The 16788-nt window shown below is 54.3% G+C and overlaps 1 protein-coding gene across 1 annotated transcript in view; it reads right to left on the bottom strand.

Moving 5' to 3' along the window:
* DLGAP4 (DLG associated protein 4) overlaps positions 1 to 8185 on the bottom strand; it is a 228625-nt gene extending 220440 nt beyond the window's left edge. The window contains exon 1 of the mRNA XM_021921088.2: positions 8157 to 8185. The gene's annotated coding sequence lies outside the window, so the exon portion shown is untranslated. The remainder of the gene's footprint in view (positions 1 to 8156) is intronic.
* Positions 8186 to 16788: the final 8603 nt, after the last annotated feature.

The raw sequence follows: 16788 nt of genomic DNA, 5'->3' as shown, positions 1-16788 counted from the left end.
CACACACACACTACACACTACACATACACACATACAAACAGCATGCACACACACACACCCTTCACATTCCCTACACACACACACCACACCACACACACACACACACACACACAGAGGGAGTGGGAAAGACCCTGAGGGCGGCCCTCCCTCCCTGTCCCCATCTGCACTCTCCCAGAGTCCCCTGTGAACCAGATCTACGAGGGTCGGATGCATAGATGGGCAGAGGTGGGCCTGGCCCCTGGTCTAGTCAAGACCCCCAGAGCCGTCCGCCTTTGCACGCGCCTCTGCTCCCAGCATGCTGTCCCTGGAAGGCCTCGTGCACTCCCAGTCCTCCAGGAATCCCTCACACCCCGAGGTGGCAGGTCCCTGAGGAAGTGTCAGATGCCAACACCCCTTCTCCTGCCGCCACACTCACTTTGAGGATAGGAGCTGTAGGTCAGGTGAGGAGGCTCAGAAAAATTCCAGCAGTACCAGGTGGGGCTCAGAGAAGGGCAAGGCAACCCCAACATCACCTCCTGACTCTTGCTGCGGAAACTGAGTCCCAGAGAGGGCACAAGGAGCCCTCACAAGGAGTGGCCCAGCGGGCCTCTTGCCTGGGGTCTACCTTCTCAACTGGGTGCATGAATCACACACACCTGGGTTCAAATCCTAGCTCTACTACCCACCAGCTGTGCAGCCTCGGTTTCCCCAGATGTAAAACAGGGATGACCACAGCACCTTGCTCCCTCAGCTGCAGGGTGTGCCCACAGAAAACACAGGCGGCAGAGGGTCCTGACTCTATCTCCAACCCAGCAGTCTCTGGACCACGGCCCTGTCCCCCCAGCAGCAGACCAAGTCCAGTCAGGAGCTCCTCCCCAATTGCAGGTGACCCCCTAGAGCTGTCACTGCAAAGCTGCCTGGTCAGCCCCAGAATCTCACAGCCCAGCCCTCACAGTACACACTGTTAGGAAAAGGCAGGCAAGCATGCCAGGGTCACACAGCAAGGCCTTGGCATGCTGAGACTCCAACTTGGGCCCTGTTCAGCTGAGCCTCCAGCCTTGAGCCTCCCACTCCCTGAGTGGATCTGGCAGAGCTGAGAAGGTGTCAGGGCTTGGTGGCAGCCACAGAGGGAGAGAGGCAGGCAGGCGGCTGGGGGTGGTGGGAAGAACCTTTCCCCCTGTCTCTAGCAAACCCAGATTCCCGTTTCCAAGCTGCACTCCAGAGTCCTCGGGTGCTGCGTCACTGCACGCAGTCAGCCCACAGTGGGCGGAAGGAAAGGCTCCCTCCCCATGACAAGAGCTGGAAGACAGAGGGCGGTGGGGAAGCCAGGTGGCAGGTCAGGGGTGAGGACAGTGAGGACTCCCTGACACCGCTCAGAGGGAAACCCAACTCGTTTCATCCCTGGAGTCACAGAGGGCTAAACCGGGAAAGACTCAGAAACCAAACTCCCACCTCTACTCCCACCGAGTAGCTGGAGGCCCAGAGAGGTGCAGGCAATCAGTTAGGGACACACAGCAGCAGCAAACCTGCTCGTTCCTCTTACTACAAACCCCCAAATACCCAGCACCCATGTCCTGGGAGCTGCAACAAAAAGCCTCCTGGACCCACCTCTGTCTGCCCCCGCAGGCTTATCCGTCACTACAGGAAGAAAAATACCTGAACCCAGAGGCCGAGTGCTCAGTCTCAGCCCAGCACCTGGGGGGTGCAGAGTCCCACTGCCCCCACCAGCACAACACCTCTTCAGGACGTGGTTCTGATCCCCCACCTTGAGTCCCAGTGCAGTGCTAGGTACACAGCAGGCACTCCATAAGTGCCTCAATAAGTCTTTTGCTCCATTTAGACACCAGGATGCCTGCCCCATTTCTACATCATCAAAGACAGAACCTGCCCACATCTTCTGCTTTCTAAAGATGACCCCCTCACGCACCAAATGTTCTGTTAGCCACTTTTGAAGCAGACTCCCAGAGGTGGGTGACCGGCACAGCCCTTCTCTCACCTAAGCAGAGTGCAAATGTGACTGTGGCTGGGGGTTGGCTGCACTGTGTGTGTGTGTGCGCACACGCGCGCGTAAGCACATATTGAGGGCTCTGCCCTTTCCATGAACAGTCCCAGAAACCAAATATCTTGTTCTTCCTCACCAATGGACTGCCGGTCATGGTCACTCCTTATCACCCATATCACTCCCCGTGCCCTGTGAGAAGCCTGAGAGATGCGCTGGCTTAACCAGAATTGTGTGCTGGGGAAGTGCAAAGGAGTCGGGAGAGAGGCCACAGTTCTCTGATGCCCATCCCTCAGTACCCGCGAACCTCATAGTTCAGATGGGGCCCCTGGAGGGACTGGGGGAGTGGTGGCCGCCGACAGCAGAGCGGCCACGGAGTCCAAGGGTAGTCCCGAGGCTGCTCTCCAGACCAGGCCCAGCTCTGCCCCCAGCGTGTCTGTTCAGGTTTCCCTAAGCCAGGAACTGGGACTGCTGCACTTGATTCCCTCCTCACTCAACGCTTGCTGTGGAACAAACAGGAACTTCAGAATCCCCAGAACACGGGGCTAAGACCAGCCTCTAAACTCTAACTGACTTATGTCCAAACCCCGGCCTCTGTCTTCCAGTTCCTGTCATGGGGAGGGAGCCTTTCATCCAAATGCTGGCACCTCCACTTCACCAGTTGTGCAGCCTTGGCTCTCTGTGCCCCAGTTTCCTGTTCCATAAAATGGGGGTGATAATCATAACAGGGTGTGATGGAGGCTGAAAGAGAGTCCAGGCATCAAGTATTGCATCAGTGCTCACTAACAGAGGGCTGAGCAGTGCACATGGCCTGGGAGATGGTCTAAAACGCTTTGTTGAAGGAATGAATGAATGAAAAGAAATGCTGCCGGGCGCGGTGGCTCACGCCTGTAATCCCAGCACTTTGGGAGGCCGAGGCGGGCGGATCACAAGGTCAGGAGATCGAGACCACAGTGAAACCCCGTCTCTACTAAAAATACAAAAAATTAGCCGGGCGCGGTGGTGGGCGCCTGTAGTCCCAGCTACTCAGGAGGCTGAGGCAGGAGAATGGCGTGAACCCGGGAGGCGGAGCTTGTAGTGAGCCGAGATCGCGCCACTGCACTCCAGCCTGGGCCACAGCGCGAGACTCCGTCTAAAAAAAAAAAAAAAAAAGAAAAGAAATGCTAGCCAATGATACAGTTATTATTATTATTATCACCGTCAACATCAGCAGGGATCCCCAAGCCTGGTTTTGCAACCAGCCCTGGTGAGGGGTGTAGCAAAATTCTCCAAACAAAATGTGCTTCCATTCATTTTGGGTTTTTGAAAAGGCCACGTCAGACAGCTCGGTGGCGAGGAGGCGGCGTTGCGAAACCTAGCACAGAAGGATCCTGGGCCCCGCTCCTTGGCTCAGGAAATAATGTGCGATCTGCAAGCGAAAGGCCCCTACACACTGCCCTCCCCGCAAGGACCCAGTGAGAGGGGCGCCTCGGCTGAGGGTCCACCCCCCACCCTCCAAGTGACTTTGGGCAGCCACCCAACCACTCTGAGCCTCAGTTTCCTCATCTGTCAAATGGAGACAATATCACTTTTCATTCCTAACCCTGGCTGCGGCTAGGATGGGTGATCAAATGGGTTCTACGAACTGTAGAGTACTGCACACCCCTCAAGGCTTCAGTCCTGGCCCTGGAGGAGCTGCCAGGAGATGCTGTGGAGGGGATATAGGAACAGAACAGGCAACCCTCTCCCCAATAGGTCACAACGAAAGAATGTCTAGTCATGTGAGTCTCAAAGCGTCCCCCCATATTCTGATGAAGTAGGAAGTGGGCCTGTCTTTGGTACAACACACAGGACTCCTCAGTGACAGCTTTTCCCAAAGATGCCCAGTGAGTTTGCTCTCCAACCCCCTCACTCCCTTAACCAACAGAGTCATCTGCTAGAAGAAACTGCCAAGCCTCGTCAGCCCCATGCTGACGCCAGCCCTGGGAGCTTACACACGAAAGCTGCCCTTCAAAGCCACTACAGCAAACCCAGTGGCTTGCTCTGGATTCAAACCCTGGCACCTCCACTTCACTAGCTGTGCAGCCTTGGAGACCTTACTAATAAACTAAACTAATGCTCAGTTTCCTTGTCCAGAAAACAGGAGGAGAGCCCACCAGATGTCCCAAGATGCAGGGCTCTCAGGATCACAGACTTCGGACAGTGGAAGGCAGAAGGCCCCTCAGAGATCACCAGGTCCAAGTCTTCACTCTATCAAGGGCGCCCAGAGAGGGGACACGCCTCATCCAAAGGAACACAGCAAATTCTCAACAGGGCTCCTAGAAGAGTGGATGCCCACCACGCTGCACCCTATTCCCTCCACCACCAGCCTCCCTGTGGCCCACTCAGGAGTGGCTACCTCCGCTTAAAAGGACACATAACCCGCAGCATCCCCAAGCTCACCCAGCATGTGGCTGCCTTCCTGTCTTTATTGATGCAGTTCTTTTCTTTTCTTTTTCTTTTTCCTTTTCTTTTTTTTTTTTTTTCTTTTAGAGACAGGGTCTCACTATGTTGCCTAGACTGGTCTCAAACTCCTGGGCTCAAGGAATCCTCCCACCTTGGCCTCCCAAAGTACTGGGATTACAAGCATGGGCCACTGTGCCTTATCCATGCAGTTCTCACAGCCAGCAGTGTCCTTCCCCACTATTCTCCATCTACCCAAATCCCCAAAGCCTCCAAAACCCAGCTCAAGTGCATATCCTTTAAGAAGCACTTCTGGCCCTTGGACAGCACCAGTCTCCATCACTAGGAAGCACCTGGCAGGATGGCTGCAGTTTACAGAGTGGGATCCTCGCAGGTCTGACTCTGTGTCCCCAAGCCTGGCACAGGGTTGGGCACTGAGTGGGCCTCAGGAAGCACTAGTAGCCCAAAGAACGAACAGAGGACTAGGAAATGAAAGAGTGAACAGGCCAGTGACCTGGCGAGTGAGGGAAGGCTGAACAGGTAGACAGGTGATGATGTGAGCAAATGAATAGCCACAGGGGGAAATCCCTGGCCGGGGGCACACCCATAGAGATGCTGGGTCTGCCCCAGCATGGCCCCTCGCCCTCTTGTAGAGCCCTTGGGGGTCCCACAGACCTGCTGGGATTTTAGAGGCTACAGGCCTGTAACTCCCACAGATTCTGGCTAAATACCTCTGTGTATGCAGACCCAGCTGGAGGCCGGGAACGCACATGGACAGTCATGTTGGCAACGGCCTGGCCAAGTCTCCCCCCATTCCCCAGCCCTCTACTCAGAATGGACCAGGTCGTCAAAAGTCAAAAGAAATGGATGAGTATCCACGTTGAGCCAAGACGTCTTCTCAGCACCAGGGAATGGCGTGAAGAGGCAGGCGGGACCCTGCCCATCTCTGCACCAACCACACCCAGAGACATCCAAGAAGGATGGGGATGGGGTAATGAAGCACAGGCCCACAGGGCTGGGCACATGGTGACAGTGACACAGCCGGGCCTGGGCATCGAGGAAGGCTTTCTTCTGGAAGCGATGCTTAAGCTTGGGTGATGAGCAGTAGTTGAACAGGCACATGAGAGAAGGGAGCTGGAGATGTTCAGGCAGAGGAGCCAGCATATGTGAAGACCCTGAAGCTGGAGGGAATGTGGCCTGTTCCAGGAACTGAAGGCAGGCCAGGGGGACCCGAGCCAAAGAGGGAGGGGGTGGGGAGCAAGACATGGCTAGAAAGTAGCTAGTTGGGGGGGGGGGGGGTTGGGTTTCATCCTGCGAGCCATGGCATTTATTGAGTACCTACTGTGTGCTTTCTATAAAAAAAAAAACCCCTGCATTCAAGATTTTATTAATTCACATTTCAGAACGTTTAAATGAGTGTTCAAATGCACTGATGTCAGAGAATGCGATTTTCTAATGCTTTTCTGAATGAATGAATACCCATCACAGAAGTATAGGAGGGTAGGGACCACCCACTTCTGTCACATACAGTGCCCAGGATACGGTTCCTCAGAGCCTCCCCATAATGTGAAACTGCTGGCATTTACGAAGCCCGTGGCTCACAAACCACACAAGAACCTAATGAGATGTCAGTGGGTGCCCCTGATACATCCGATACGTCAGCGTCTCCTGAAAGCTCCAAAGCACACATTCTCTCCTAGTTCCCAAGTGCTGCACAGCCTTCCTTCAAAAACACCAACTCAGCTGCCAGGCAGCTTCATGCCCGGGGCACAGCCCTCAGACCTGCGGCTCCATCTCAAGGCTGGCACCAGCCGGATGCTTCCTGGGGTTCCACATAACCCAGCCATCAGGTCCTGTCCAGCTCACAGTTTCTCTTCAGCATGGACACTGTCTCCAATACCTGACACAGGCTGCCTCCCCCCACAAAACAGAGGCTCCTGGAGGTGGGGACCCTGTCAGCCATTGCACTCCCCAGCGCCCCAGCACAGGCCTCACCAGGCCTCTGGCAGGTAAGTACGGGGTCGCCATGGACACCACACACAGGCACACTCCCAGAAGTTGAGTTGTGCTGTCCCAGCTCCTGGAGGACCCAGGATCCCTGGCCCACCCCTGCCACAGCTGGAGACAGGCACTCTCGCCAGCCCCACGTGCATAGCCAGCATCTCCCGAGCTGCTGGTAACACACTTGGAGTCTGCCGCTGACTGGCCCCAACAGCCGGTTCTGGGGCCTGGTGGTGGCTCCAACACTCCAGCCACCCATCAGCCAGGCCAGAGCACCAGCTCTGCAGCCCCACCCTGGGACCAGGCAGCCCAGTGCCCTCTGGCAGAGAAGGCAAGGGAGAGGTGGCCACCAAGGAGGGACAGAAACAGGGCTCCTCCAACAGGCGTTCTCAGAGATGGTCCTGTACAACTGATTCCCACCACCTCCAGCTGGCAGAAAACAGCCCCCTCCCACAAGTGAGAGCTCAGAGGCAGAGAGAGCCAGGACTCCCTCCTTCCCACTGGGGACTAGTCTTGGAGAAGAGGTGCAATGGAGGTAGAGGCAGGGCAGGCCAGTCTCCCCAGGGGCTGGAACTGCAGCCCCCTCCCGCTATGTCATTTCCACTTCCAGGCAGGTGGAGGTGCCGGGAACCTTCTCCCCATCAGCGCTGCCCTCCAAGCTTAGGGCTTCCCATTCTCAGGGCACCTCCACTACCCACCGCACCCCCTCCCCCTCGCAGAACTGGCCTTTGCCAATCACAACCCCTCCCCCATTTCATTTTTTCCCACATCAACAGTCTCTGACAGCCCCTCTCTTTAACACAGGCAGCGGAGAAAGAAGGGGAGAAGGGACAGAGGGATAAAGGGATGGAGTGATGGAGGGATGGAGGGGGATTGGAGCGGCAGGTTCGGCCAAAAGAGACCAAGGTCCATCACACGTCGAGGTAGCACATGTCCCCTCCCAGCAGGCCCGGCACATCTGGACCCAGCTGGTCCCCGCGGCCACCTGGTCCATCCGCCACTGGGTCTGAACGTGAACCCCTGTCTCCGCGGGGCGCCGCACGTGGGGGCCTCCGGTAGCCATGTGAGTGCCCCCCCAGCCCAGGTGCCCAGGTCAGCCCAGCCCCTCGCAGGGACGCAAACAGGGAGGGGGCGCTATGCAGCGCGGGAGGGGGGTGCTGCCCCCACCCCCTCCCCAGATGCCAGGTCCGGGAAAGAGCTCGGGAAGGGGGGAGCCGGCGGCTCCTGGGGCTACCGAGGCGGGATCCGAGGCAGCTGGGATGAATGGAGGAATGCCCTGGCCAGCATAGCCCTGCTCTCCCAGGCGCCAAGGTTGGCCGGGCACGGGAGGGGTCCGTCTGACCCCCAGGCCGCCCTGCGGATTAGGGGGCGGGCCTGAGGAGGGGGCTTCCAGGCTTTGGCAGCCGCTTGATACAGGGTACGGGGGAGTCCGCAGGAAAAAGAGCCAGAATGCGGGTCCGGCCCCGGACAGGGGTTCCGGGCCCCAGTGCCGCCGCCCCCGATTTGAGGGTCCGGGGAGATGTAGATGGGGCGATCCCAACCAGAGAAGGCGCTTCCCAGCCGCACAGCCGGCCCCTCGGACCCGGGCTCGGAAGATAGAACTGGCAGGGGAGGGGGCTTTTCTGCGCCAGCACCGCCCCCCGGTTCAGGGAGGTCTGTCGGGGAGGAGACCGGATTGGGGGGTCTAGACGAGGGACGGAGCGCGCCGGCCCGGGAAGGGGGTAGGAGCCGCCGCGCGCCACCCCCGCGCCCTCACCTGCGCCGGGCGCTTCGGCCGCCTCCGGCCCGTTTGGCCGCTCCGCTGCGCCGCCGCCGCCTCTCCGGTCCGCTCGCAGGTCCGCGCGCCTAGGCCCCAGCCCCCGCCCCGGCCCCGGCCCGCGGGCGCCCCATGCCTCTCCTCCGGCCGGCGCGGCGCCCCAGATGCGGCTGCGGGAGGAGGAGCCGCGCGGCCCCGGCTCCCCGAGAGCGGCGGGGAGGGGGCGGGGAGCGGGGAGAGGCGCGCGGGGGAGGGGGCCGTGCGGCTGCGCCCAAAACCAGGCGCGGATCTGGCCGCGGGCGCGGGGCTGGGGGGGCTTTGGGGGGGCCCGCGCAGTTCCTGGCGCCCCACCCCCACCCGCGCCCCCGCAACCCGGGGGAAGCGGGAGGGTCTCTGCAGCCGGAGACCGCTCTGTCGCTAGCCGGAAGAGCGCTTGGAAATCCGGGGCCGCCAGTCCAGAGAGGGCAGGCTACTGGAACAAGGTCACACAGCGCGGGCCGCGGTGGCACGGGACCCCGGAACCCCAGGCTATGGGGCGGGCCGGTAGGAACCTGTGTTGACCATCGCCGCCCCGTGGAGGAGGGAAACTGAGGCCCAGAGAGAACGAGACTGGTCCCGGTCACACTGCGCGAGTCAGGAACCACCCCACCCCCGAGAACTCGGGGCTTCTGCCTCTGGGAATGGGTGCCCCCTCCCGGTGACCTGCTTCCGCAGAACCCTCTCCCAGGTGTCTTCTCGCCTCTGGCTGAACGGGGGTTAAATGCAGTCTCTGAAGTGGGATGGACCTGAACTGCGTACCGGCCCTACCTCTCCTGGCTCTGTGGTTACAGACAAAAGACTGTCCCTCTTTGAGCCCCATTCCTCCACCTGTAAAATGGGGACACCATGAGTCTCTATCGCCAACTTGGGTGAGAAACCAAAGAGATAATGGGTATAAGCTCTTTACTGGTGCCTGGCATTCAGTAGGTGTCAAATGAATGTGCCTGCCTTCCCTGGCTCCCACACACAGCCATCTCCAGAGAATGCCAGCTGAATGCAGAAGGGTCAGAATGGGTGAAAGGGTGGCCTGCAAGGCTCCTCACAGCCCTATTCCAGTCTCCTCCACCACCCATCCACCCTGCTCACATCCCCAACCCAGTGATGACTGTTCCAGTGCCCAGCCTCTGCCTTTCCCTGTGCCTGCCATGCCCTCCCACCTCTCTACCTGACAAACTCCTACTCATCCATCAAGGCCCAAAGCAATCTGTTTCATACCCCAGCTTCTCACACTCCCTACTAGTCTACCCATGTTTCCTTTCTCCAGAACATATTCCCCTTCCCCCAGTGTCTGGTCTGGGTTTGTCTCTATCTTCTCTGGCTCTAACAACTGGGGTGAGAGGAAGTCACTCAGAGGAGATGACACCCTGAGGCCCAGTGCTGCCCAAGAGGGCTTCCTGGAAGAGGTAGGGTTTTAGTAAAGCCTGGATGGAGAGGTGAGTTTAACACTTGTATGCAGCAGGCAAAGAGGTGGCATGTTTGGGCAGGGTGTCAACAAGGAGGATAGTGGGCTCTCTGGAGCAGTGGGAAGATCTTGGCGAATGAGCTGGGAGCCAGCGAGAGCCAGGGGCTGGACAGCGACCTGGCAGTATATATATGATCAGGTTGAAGATGAGCAGGCTTTGCCCTCGAGAACACCTCACACGGGGGCCCGGGAGACTTGCACAAGGATGTTCATAGCAGCATCGTTTGTAATAGTGAAAAGCTGGACACAGCCTTAATGTCCATCATCTGGAAACTGGATAAATAGCAACACATTCAGACAATGGAAAACTGTCTCTGCTCCACAATCCTCAAAATAGGTGAATGCAAGCTTATGCATCCTGAGGCTAAATCTCAAAAACACACTGTTGATTCAGTTTGTGAAAATCCAGGGTTGTACACTTATAATTTGTGTGCTCTTTGTATGAATGTTGCTCTTTGTATGAATGTTATACTTCAATACAATTTTTAAAATAAAAATATATATTGTTGGATGAAAAAAGCAAGTTGCAGATGGAAAATATAATTTCATGCCAGATATATAAAGTTTGAAAACATGCAACACAATACCATATATTGTTTAGCGACACATACATATGTAATACAAGTGTAAAAGCATGCATGGGAGTGATAGACAGCAAATTCAAGAGAGTAGTGACCGTGAGGGAGAGAGGGAAGGGAATGTTGTAATAAGGGCTTTAAATATACTTGAAGTGGTTTATATCTTAAGCTGGGGTGGTGGGCACATGGGTGTTTGTCATGCTGTTCTCTAGACTTTTCTTTGGACATAAAATATTCCTATTGTAATACTTTTTTGTTTTGTAGAAAGTCAGGTGGTGCCTGGGAAGGCAATGGGGAGCCATTGCTGGTTCTTGAGCAGGAGTGTGACATGGCAGTGGACTGGAAGAGGCAAGGCTAGAGAAAGGAAGGTCAAGGAGGCTAGTGTGATGGCACAGGGGAGAGATGCAGAGCTCCAAGTGGGAACAAGGATGGGGTTATGGGGAGGAGGGGAAGAAAGGGCAAGTTTTAGAGGAATAAGCATTGGGCATGCTTAGGCAAGGGTCACAAACCTAAATGCCCACAGGGCTTGGACAGGTTGTTTAAGCAAGTTGTGAGCCTGGAGTTGTGGGGACTGTGATACATAGTCCAGCAGGAGCAGCCCCTACTCAGCACCAGCTGATTTTGCCATCTAGGGAAGGAGACAGTGGAGCCATATCTTATTTTTTCAAGAGTAACTAGCAGTTAAGATTTTCTGAAATGTAAAACTTCAGAAAATCCTGGAAAATAATGGCAACTAAAGTGAAAAAATTGTTAACTCTATGCAAACCAAGCCATATAGGTTCACAGCCTCTCCAGTGAGGAAGAGACTTCAGGAGAAGAAATGAAGGGATAATGACACAGAGTTTTCCTGCCTGTGAGGCTGAGGAGGCTCACAACCTGAGCAGCAATCAGGGAGGGCTTCCTGGAAGAACTGGCACAGGGCAGGGAAGGGGGAAGGTGTTTCTGATCGAAAGAACAGCATATGCAAAGGCAGGACTGAGTTGAGGGAGCCTAAAAGAAAAAAGAGCAAAAAACAGGAACAGGCGTTTCACAGAAGGGGAAACATATGGCCAGTAAACATACGAAGAGGTGCCTGACCTCGTTAGTCATGGGGGAAATGTAAGTCAAGACCATGATGAGATGCCACTGCACGCCCAGTCGACTGGTAACAATGAGAACGCGGGACAATACCAAGAGCTGGGGAAGCTGTAGCTCAGTGGCAGCTCCGAAGTTGCTGCCAGGAGGATGATCTGGGCCACCCACTGCGACCCAGCACTTCCACTCCTGATGTTTATGCCCACGAGAATCCCATGCAGAGGTACACTGGGCCAGTGCTTCTCAAATGTGAATACCCAGTGAATCCCCCAGGGGTCTTGTTAAAATGCAGATTCAGTTTTGGCGGGGCTAGGGCATGGCTCCAGACTCTGCATTTCTAACAAGTTTCCAGGGGATGCCCAGGCTGAGGATGCCCAGACCGCATTTTGCAGAGCTTTAGGATTTATGCACAGGAACAGCCACACAGCACTGTTTGCAATAGCAGAAGACCGGAAGACAACCTGATTGTCAACTGAAGGGAGAATAAATAAATAATGGTATAGTCACATACAGCCTTCAAACAAATGAATCATGATTATATACAACAACCTGGAGACATTCTCATCAACAGTATTGAGTTAAAAAGAAAAGACGAGTATATACAGTATGGCACTTTTAACATAAAATTAATAAACAAGTAAAAACAAACTACATATTGATTAGGTATATATACATGTAATAATACTAAAAACAAGGAAACTAGCAGAGGATAAACTCAAAATTCAGAATCTTAGTGACCTCCAGCAGACAGCTGGGGGATGGGACGGGGTGCAGCACAGAGGCGGATGTCAGATACTATTCTGTTCTAGTTCTTGGGGTGAGCAGTGGATCCAGGTGCATATATTAGATTATGTTTTCTACTATCTTGTATTATATACATTGTAGGACTTGATGCACCAATGCTGAAGGCATGTCATGAACCAAGGACTCAGTTTAACTCACTTGTGTGTATCTGAAGTATGGATTTTTAAAAAGAGAGAGAGAAACTCAGAGACAAAGACAGAAAAAGAGATGGAGAGGCCCACAGAGATGGAGTGAGAGTGGAATATAAGCCAGGTCTGTAATTTGATAATGATTAAATCCAGATAATGACCATATCTAGCTAATGATGACATTGAGCTTGTACCAAACCAGATAAGGTCCAGATCGGTCAACATGGATCTGGGGAATGCCCACTCCAGTGCTGTTCTCTGGGTTCATCAAGCATATGTCAGGCAGGGCCCACCCCTCAGGGAAATGGGGAGGGAGGAGCCTCACAGGCTAGCCTGGGCCGAGGACCCCTGCAGGGATCCTCCTCCCAGGGCTCTGGCTCCAGTCTGCCCCTTCGCAATCCATCTTCCACACCAGCCCCAGAGAGATCTTTCTATAATATGGATCTGACTGTGCCCCTTTCCTGTTCAGAAGCCTGCCTTGGCTCCCTAGTACCTGGGGATAAAGTCTGACCTCCTGAGTCTGGTATTCAAAGCCCTTCACCAGTTGGCTTTCACATCTGCTCCTACCTCAATCTTGGCCAAACCCCATGACTCAGGTACAAGCTCTGCAGTTTCTCCTGAAGACAAGCTGTTTCACACCTCAGCCTTTATCTGAAATGCCTCTTCTCCCATTGTGTAGTCACCTTGCAAAATTCAACTCAAATGTCACCTATTCTGGGGAAATCACCCCTGACTTCTATGTCTCATTCCTGGCTTTATATCCCCAAAATACTTTATGATGACAAAGACACACCACGTCTCAAAGCAAATGCTATTGGTGCCTGCCTTGAGTTCTGCTGCAGCCTTGGTGGACAGCTCCTGAACTCTGGTCTGCTGCAAGCACCCACCAGGTCTCTCCACTTTCCTGCCTGATGGCATTTTCTGAAGTTGCAAGAGCTTGTCCCATCCAAGCACAGGATGGCTTGGAAATGCAGGAGAGTAAGGTCCCCAGCAGAATCTTCAGTCCCTTGGGGAAAAGAGTCACAAAGGAAATGCTGCAGCCTCCGAACCTTCAGGGAGACAGTCTCAGGCATGCTTTCCACCATTCTTCAGAAGGTCCCCACAGAGCTCCAGTGGCCCACAGTGGTGCCCTGCTGGCAAATGCCCATTTGATTGACTTTCCCTCCTCCTCTGCCTCCCTCCTGCAGACCAGGATCACCTCCCAAATAAACTACATGCACTCAAGTGCCTGTTTCAGGGTCTACTTGGGAGAAACCCACACTTAGGCACACCTGTTACTTCTACCTCTCCCACAAGTCTGGAAGTAGCTCCTTGGGGTTCAGGCCACATTAAATTAACCTTATATTGTGGTATTTGAGACCTGTCACGGTTATGGCTGTAATCCCAGTGTTTTGGGAGGCTGAGGCAGGAGGATTGCTTGAGGCTAGGAGTTCAGGACCAGCCTGGGCAACACGGCGAGACCTCATCCCTACAAAATTAAAAAGTTAGCTGGGTGTGGTGGTGCATGCCTGTAGTCCCAGCTACTTGGGAGGCTGAGGTGGGAGAATCACTTGAGTCTAGGAGGTCAAGGCTGCAGTGAGCCGTGTTTGCACCACTGCACTCTAGCCTGGGTGACTGGGGGAGACCCTGCCTCAAAAAATAAAAAAATAAAAAAAGGCAGCATTTGACAATCTGCATTCATATTGCATGCTGCTTGCATCTGTATGAACTTGGCCACGCTCAGCCAAAACAAGCAGAAGATTCTCATGTATCCCAGGAGAGGGGAGCTATGCAGAATTACCTCCTTTCTTCTCCTTCCCCATATTTTCCAAATTTTCTATATTGTTCAAATTTGTTCCAAAATAAATGTCTAAGTGTCATGTATTCCTTTGCTCTGTTTTGCTGTGTTTTCCCGGTGTAGAGGGAGTGTGGGCTCTGGACTGAGCAGCCCTAGATTCATATCTTGGCTCTGCCACACACTGGCTGTGACCAGGCAAGTTACCCAACCTCACTGGGTCTCAGTTTCCACATTCAAAAAATGGACACAGCCCAAAACAACACAAACACCTACTTTGTAGGGTGGCTGGGACTTTTATAATGGAAGCACGTTGTGAACCACAAAGTGAAATGCAAGGCTGAGTTATCGTCTTCCCCGGGGCTGGCATCAGGCCTGACATGGAGGAGGTGCCTGGGAAATGTTTGGAGAACAAAATGATTGAGGCTAGAAGTAGCAATTCCACACTGTTCCTTATTCATTCATTCACTCACTTGATGCCCACTGATACCTACCCAGGTCCAGCCCCTGCTGGGTACCAGGGATGCAGAGTTGCATGAGGAATGTCACTGGCCTCAAGGGGCTTGCTGTCCACAGAGGAGACACAAGAAAACCCACCACTCCTGAAGGGCACCAACTGAGCTTTGGGAGAGGGTGGGAAGGGTTCCAGGAAGAGGCGGCCCCTAAGCTGTGCAGGACTTAGCCTGAAGAGCAAGGGGAAGACAGAGGGGACGTTGCAGCATAAGGACTTGCTCAGAGACCCGGAGGCCAGGCTGGGGCACATCTGAGCCACTACTGGCAGCTCACTGAGAGGGAAGCCTCGAAAGCTTAAAAGGTAAAGCCAGAAAGGTTGGCAGGGATTGGATCCTTGTGACCGTGAGTTCCTCTCAAGGCATCAGGACTTTCTATTGAAGGTGATAGTGATCTATAGAAAATGAGGAAAAGGCTGGGAAAGAACTGTTGACTTTTTTTTTTTTTTCTGGAGATGGGGTCTGTCTCTGTAGCCCAGGCTGAAGTACAGTGGCATGATCATGGCTCAATGCAGCCTCAAACTCCTGGGCTCAAGTGATCCTCCCACCTCAGCCTCCCCAGTAGCTGTGATTACAGGTGCACGCTACCGTGCCCTGCTTGAGTCTTTGATTTCGTGGACTTGGGTGATTCATTTTGCCTCTCGGGGCCTTGGTTTCCTCATCTGCACAATGGGGACAAAAATCTCACAGCAAGGATATTCTGAGGAAAACGTGAAATGAGGTGTGCTCATTGCCTGGTAGAGAGGAGGAAGGTGTTCAGTTCAGTAGATATGAGTTGAACGAGTGAATGATTGAATGAGTGAATGAATGAATGAATGAATGAATGAATTTCTGCCCAGCTCAGGAGCACCCTGAGACCTTCGCTTATACTCTCCTAAGCCGGGAACTCACCAGCCCCAATCCACCTTCTCCCTCCCCACCTCCCTTGCAGTAATACCTCCCACTCACCCCCAGGCCACAAGGCTGGAGGGCTGGGACTTTTTCAGGGCCACCAAGTGAGGTAAATGCACAGCGGAGTCCATTGCTCTGTCCCTGCTCTGTGGTGCCAGGAGCATTTTTCCTCTGCCCCTCAACATAGATTTGCCATAGGCCCTGCCTAGTGCTCTCTGAGATGAGGAGGCACCTGGGTCTCACCGTCTACTTGAAGGGCCAGTGCAGCCTGCCTCTGCCTGCCAGATGCCCCAGCCACCATCCGCTCCCACCCGAGTCCTCGGCTCTTCTTAAAATAATTCCTCCTGTTTCCTTGGAGACATCTCTCATATGGAAGAAAGGAAAGGCGGAAAGGAGGAAGGGAAGGAGGAATATGGGCTGGGTGCCATTTCCTGAGCACCTACTGTGTGTCAGCACCCCTGTGAACTGGAGATCGCTCCAGGGCCTTTGCAGTTAAGGAGCTGAGGCTTGCAGACCTGAGATCATTTGTGCCAGGCCTCGGAGCCGGGCCAGGATTTGAACCCAGGTCTGTAGGACTTGAAAGCCAAAATTTGTTGACAGGATGGAAAGGTGTGTTTGGGACTGTGAGGGAGAGTCCTGTCCCTACTCCAGGTCCAAGTGTCCTGACCAGGGCACTGCTTGTTTCCCAACACCCTCTCCCTTCCTTGATTCAATTCAGAAAACATTTCTGGGCACCTTTTGTATGTCAGGCCCTGGGCCAGGCACGGGGTAGGAGGAGTGTCTCAGGAACAAGACAAGGTCTTCTCCCTTCGAATGCTCAGAGCGTGGGACAAGTGGGAGGGGTAGAAGGATAGAGAGGAAGAGGCCCCTGGCCCTGTATTTCCTGAGCATCGCGCCAAAGTCTTCAGAGGGGCTTTCAACTGATTCTCCCGATACCTCAGCTGCGAGGATTTAAAAGCCCCCTTTTCTGAGGGGAAACTGAAGCCCAAGTAAGTAAATGCATTTTTCCAAGGGAGAAAGTGGTGGAGCCGGGATAAAGTCCCAGGTTATGCTGAAGTGGGCAGAAGACGACTCTCTGGAATTGTCCCACAGACCCATACAAAGCGGGGTGAGGGAGGGGCTGTGGCTGGGAACCCAAGGACCCTTGGGTGGAGAGGGAGAAATGGAGGGATGTGGACAGATGGGTTTCAGCGCTTTTCTGGCCTCAGCTCCCTCATGTCAGCTCTGGGCCTGACCTCACCTGGGTATCTGACACCTTCACCCAAGTAGAGGGACAACCAAACCCTGCCTGCCTCAGCATCTAGTAAATCCCACTCAAAGCATCTCGTAAACAGGCCTCACCAGTGAACATCTGGTCAACCATCAACCCATGC

This window comes from Papio anubis, chromosome 16 (assembly GCF_008728515.1).
Source record: "Papio anubis isolate 15944 chromosome 16, Panubis1.0, whole genome shotgun sequence".
Classification (NCBI taxonomy): Eukaryota; Metazoa; Chordata; class Mammalia; order Primates; family Cercopithecidae; genus Papio; species Papio anubis.
Note: the sequence above shows the minus strand (reverse complement) of the source record. Positions and strands in the feature narration are given on the sequence as shown.